The sequence below is a fragment of the Balearica regulorum genome, chromosome 6 (assembly GCF_011004875.1).
Source record: "Balearica regulorum gibbericeps isolate bBalReg1 chromosome 6, bBalReg1.pri, whole genome shotgun sequence".
NCBI classification, from domain to species: domain Eukaryota; kingdom Metazoa; phylum Chordata; class Aves; order Gruiformes; family Gruidae; genus Balearica; species Balearica regulorum.
Window position 1 is genome coordinate 30,387,361 of NC_046189.1, and position 6,026 is coordinate 30,393,386.

Below are 6,026 nucleotides of genomic sequence, written 5' to 3' on the forward strand. Positions count from 1 at the left end.
ACCTTGGCTTCCACTTGGGACAGAAAAAAGACAGCTGAAGCTGTACTACAGATAGAAGTAGCAGAGGAGTAAATGCTATAGTTAGAGTTGGTTATTGGGCAGTTTTAGCCAGGGTCATAGACAGAGAAATCATCTCCTCTCTCTGTTGAATTTCTTTGCCTAGCTACAAGAAACACTTTTAAGCACCAGCAGCTTAAACCTGGGAGTTCAGCTCCATGGCAAATACCACAGCTGCTGAATTTTGGATGGTACTATACTCTGCATTTCATTATCACTACATTTGTTATTGTGATATAATTTTAAAACAGCATTTAAGAGATGTTTCTGGTCCCAGATGTTGACAGATCTGGCCAGGGTTTTGCGTGTTGATAGCTGGATTTATGCTAGTCTTTCATGTTAACATGTGCGATAAACCTGTCATGTACAAGCAGGTGTTGCGGGGCCTTTGGATTTCCCCAGCAGATTAGAAAAAAACCAAAATCCGCATCAAAGCTGGCTAAGCATAAACTGTGGCGTTGCTTCCTTGTCGGAGCTGCCCACGTGCTTTGTAAAGCAGGGACACTCATTCACCTCTTGCAAAGTGCTTCCCAGAAAGACAAAAATGGGGGACACTATTAAACATTTTCCCTTGAGAAGGGCTCATGCTACATTACAGAGTTGCATGAAGGAAAATAATTGCTTTGCTTAAAATCCATCTCAGGTGGTCAACAAGGAATGAAACAAATTGTTTCTTAGTGAGCTTTGAATCAAGATGCTGCTGCATCTTTCCATGCTGTGTTTTACCAGTAGATCAGCATTAACCTCCCTCTAGTATCTGTAGATCAGAAGATTTCCAGGATGCAGAGCAGCCACACTGCAGGCTCCCACTGTCAGCTGACCAACTCTGATCTCTTCATTTTTAATGAATAGTTTTAGCAGTTATCCTGCAGGGCTCAGCCAGAATTGGTCTAAATTTAGGACAAAACTAAGGACCTGAGAGACTTGTAATCAACAAGATAAATAGGAAAACTCAAAAAACCTGCAAAAACACTGGTTTAGTGCTTAATTAAATTTTTAATATGCTTACAGAAAGTAAAAGCCTAAACCAGAATGTAGCAATTCAGTCAGAGCGATGAAGAGCTGCAGTTGGAATCCAGCAGCATGGCAACTGGCAGCCAAGCTGAAGACACAAAAATCAAGCAAACATCACTTTTTAGATTATTTTTTGTCATTGCATATGTTTTTCAGTCTGCTTGGCCTGTCCTGTTCAATCTACCCATGTGTGTAAGGAAAAGAAGCTGAACTGACTTGTGGAAGCCACGCACCCTTCCCAAGCTGCAGCTTGGTTTTCCTCTTGTTGCAGACTCCCAAGTTAGCTCCAAACGACTCCCTTCCTTAGCAGTCATCCCCCTCATTCCCACATGCTGATCTTTCCTCCCCAGAAGTCACTCAGATTTCTCCCGGATGACTTTGCCAGCCCTCAGCACCTTGCTTATTCTTCCTGTCACGCAGCCTCTCTGCTGCCAGCAACAGCATGTCTTCTTGGGAGTCGTTGTGGGCAGTGCTTCCCACTTTCCTATGGGCAGAAAAGCTGCTCACCCATGGGACCACCATGTCCAGGTAGAAGTCACACAGAGCCAGATATCTGCTGGTAACAGGCCATCTGCCCTGGCTTTGGCTCCGGCCTCTTATCACAGCCTTGCATGACCCTATGCATCTTCTGTAGGCAAATAGTTCAGAAGCATTGGGGTAACCCAGCATCTCTGTGTGTCCCTCCAATCTATCCCATGCCCAGTTAGCAGCCCGCAGTCAGCCCCCCTTGTGTGGGGCCATGTCAAGCTGCAGGGACCCCTGGACTGACACACTGCTGTTACCAGCCATGGGGGGTCTGTTTGTGCTACCCGTGGCCCTTGGTGGCCCCAGCCTACTTTAGTTGACCTTTGTTTATACATTACTTATGGTCAGGCTGCTCTTTCCAGCCTCTCACTTGTGCTGGAGGCTCTGGATCCCCAGTGTCCCCCCCCCCCATCAGTTTGTCAGTCTTTCTCTTGTAGAGAAATGGGAGCAAGTCACTCAGGTTGTGTTCGCTGCAGCACTATTGCGTGGTCAGCGGGCTGCATCGGCAACCACAGATCTCCTGTCAGTGTGGACGTGGTAGCCGGTGAAGCAGGGCCAGCTCCTCTGCCAGCATGCCAGCACAGGGACTGCTGGTGTCGGTGAGGCTGGTTCTGTGGCCTTCCCAGGTTTGACCAGTGTGTTTTAAAAGCCAGCGTCAATGTTTTGCTGGGAGACCTGTGTTATTACCATGGTGCTGCCAGGCTTCAGCTTCTGAATCTGCTGGGTGAGGAGCAGCAGGCTGTGTGTCGGGGCAGGGCTGCTTCTCCTGGCACAGGGACCTGTGCTGGTGCTGCTTGCCCATGGCAGGGCACTTTCTGCTCCTTCCTCTACTTGCCCAGCCCCAGTGACCAGGTCTTGGGTAACTGGCATCTCCCAAACCTCGAGTGCTGTGTGCTCTCCCACAAGGGAAGTTTCTTCAAGTCGAAGTGAATTTGGTTGCTTTGAGCTCTGACTCTACTTGGAGCTTCTTGGAGTCTTTGTTGGGCAGTTTCTTTAACCTGTGCATCAAAACACTCTCCATACAGGCCTTCGTGCCATCCTCACCAAAGACGGGAACCTCTCAAAGGTGCTGTGCCAATAATTTGCTCTCCCCCCTGCTTTCTCATTCACCAGCAGTGTCATCAGCTGCCCTGTTATTTCAGGGCTGGCCAAGGGGCCTCGCAGTCCCCCCAAATCATCGCTGCCTTGGAGTAAGGGGAGGTCAGGGCTCTCCCGCTCTGCCCACACACGAGCACCTTCCTGGAAGCTGTCCTCAAATTCAGGTCCCCCACTCCTCCAAAGAGCACATCCCTCCTGAGACCAAAGATTTCTCATGTTTTTAACTAGCCAGTCCCTTTGTGGGGATTAGCCAGCCTGAGTAATATTTGCCTTTCACCCTTTGCTGTCTGCTGGCTGTGGCTTTACTTTTGGAGGTAATGTCACTGTTTTTCAGTCCTTTTCCCCCGCAAAGGTTTCCCTGAGCACCTGCACTCTCTGTATAAAATAAATGAGTAGCCTTGCCTGTTTCCAGGCAGATGGTCCATCCATCTTCTACTGAAGCTTTGATAGTGCCATGAAGAATCCCTCTGAGCTAATGGTGCCAGTATAAACCTTTACATCCTTACTGGAGGACTTCTTTGGCCCTTCTTTGCACCATCCTTTTGTACATGCTGGTTAAAACCAAAGGGCTTCATTTGTGCTTCATTTCTCACAGCCCGCAGCACTCCTCAAGCTCCTGTAATGCAGGCTCTGAGTTCCCTCTTCTGTTTGAGCTGAAAACTATTAAAAGCCATTGAGTGCATCAGAACCACTTGGTTTTGTCTAGTAAAATTCTTTTTTTTCTGTATTTTTTTAATGTGTTCACATCCATCACTCACAGGTATGGAATGAAACACTGCTCCAGTCTTCTGCCAACCCTTGCTTTTCTGTAAAGACGTTATCTTCAGTGCCTTTAGCCCTAATGCTATTCATTGTTCAGCATCCCTCGAAGCCAGGGATTTGGGCTCCTTCCTTTGGGGTTTTCACTTCCATCTGCTCAGCGTTTCTTAGCTGGTGTCACTGTATGACACCTCTTGGGGCCCACTGACCTGCTGGGCTGAGAAGGTGCAGAGAAGTCATCCCAGTGGTTTTAAAGGATGCACCTAGACTGAACTTGCTCAGCTCTGAAAGTTTTGTGCCCTTTTTCAGCTTTTTAGAGGAAGAGTGGGCACTTTTCCATTGAAAGGTGTGCTGCTCTCATGCCTACTGCATCCTGCTCTGGGATGGGATGCTGCCAGGTCAGAGCAGCTTTGCTATCCCTGGCACTTTGCCCCTGCTTTCCTCTGGCTCTGCATTTCCCGGCTTGGATTCACCTGCTGTGGTCCTCTCCTTGGTGGGTCTCTCGCAGTAGTGATATTCACTCCGAGGGAGCCATTGCCTCCAATGATTTATTTGACCAGTCTCATGATGGTACTTGTGTGGCACCCATCATGGGGTTTATTTTGCCTTTTCAGTCTCTGCTGTTGTTCCGGGTTTCTGCTGCGGTTTCTCTTGATTCAGACTGTCAAGCTCTTGCCAATTTTGTCTTCCTCATCATGGCTTGCCATTATCAATGCTGTGCTTGGAGTCCAAGTGCCCTTCACGCCACAGATCTGCAAGCTAAGTAAACTTAGCAAATCATTAGGGCAGACTTTGACCGCTCCTGTCTCCATCAAAGACTGGGATTAAATTAGGTCCCTTTGATAAACTGAGCTGATGGGCCAATTTGGATTGCACAAGTGGTATTATGAGCCTCGCGGGGCTTATGATTAAAAGACATAAGAGAATGCAATTATTTAGAGAGCTATCGGGAGATTGCTGTAACTCACCAGTCGCTTCTTTATCAGAACAAAAGAGCCCAATTCTGCAGGGTGGCAGGCAGCCCCCGGGAAGTGTCTGTGAGCCTCTAATTGCTGGGGGGGGCGAGAGTCACGTTTGTCTCCTGCAGGTATTGATGTGTGCAATAACACTGCGGAGAGCGGGGAACGTCACTCCAACTGTTTCTGTCCCCAAGGCACTTGCTCCAGCAGTGAAACCTTTCACACAGGTGGCTTCGTTATCTCTTTCTACAGTTTCTTGGGTGTTCCCCCCCCCCCCCCCATAAACTACAGTTGTCTTTGCAGCAAGATAGAGCTCAGCTGAGTTTCTTTGATGGACTCTAATCAAATCCTGACCTGCACAGGGAGCTCAGTGCAATCTAGGCTGACTCCCTGCATCAAATCCTTGAGCCTGGGGCTGGATCCTGACCCAGTAGGAAAAGCTCTGTTAGCTTAGGCTCTGCATCAAGCCCTGAAGATGAGAAATGTCTGACTGGACACAAATACAATTTTGCCTGTTTTTTTTCTCTCAGGTTACTGAGTCAGAGCTGGATGGCATGTGTAATTGTTGTTGGGCTATTCTTGTCTTTTTTTTTTTTAAGGAACATTCATGCTGCATTTTAATTACTACATTTAGAATATGTCCAAATAGTTTGAGCTCAAATTGATCTTGTTTTTCAGCCAGGAAGCTTGTTTTTCATCTATTATAATAATAAATGTGCTATTGATAATAGTTTAGGTGCAATACAGCAGAGATTTGTGTTATGCATCAGCTCTGGAGGGCCAAAATATTCTTATTATCCATTATTGATATGACAGTTTGCAAATATTTAACAAGAAAATTACCAGGTTTTCCTTATTCCCCTCTTAGTTTGCAATCTCAGTCTGTTTGACAGCTGAATTCAAGATTAATGATGATCTTGTTTAAAAGACGATTGTTTGCTAGTAGGTTTATTCTCTAAACCTGCAAGTGCAGTGGGAGAATGAGCACTGGCACTTTGAATTAAATCTCATCCTTGAAGCAAATTTTTTAGCTTTATTCCCTCCAATTCTCCTAAGTGGAAATCAGATTTGCCTGGTAAAGTGCTTAGACCTGTTATTAATTTCTTAGTTTATGTAGTCATTTTAAATATAGAAGCTTAACATGAAAGGCTAGCAAAAGGAGCTGTTTTTCTTTTTCAACCCTGAGCTTGCTGGGTCTGTTCGGATTGTAAGTGCTTTGAGACAGGTCCTCTCTGAGCACCAGCATGGGAGCAAGGAGACCACTTCGAGCCTCTGCAGAAAAGAGAGATCCAGAAAGACGTGCTGGATTTGGTCCTCGGTAAAGCACTGGAGGCGGCACTGGGAAGCACTCGGTCCACGTCCTGGGACTGGCAAAACACATCCACGCTCTGCGGTAGCTTCCTCTCCACCTGCTCCAGGCTTGAGCACAGGGTAAGGGCTATAGAAAGGGCTGAAGCACCAATATTTGCCTGGGAACATTGTTTCTGGTGTAGATGGCTGCAGGTGAAGCAAGGAGGGTGCTACATCCCATGGGAAAGCCTGATGCATCCCGCAAAGTTTAAGTAAGGGTTAGTTAACCAGTGGAAAGCTCTCACGGAGGCAGAGGCATCTTCT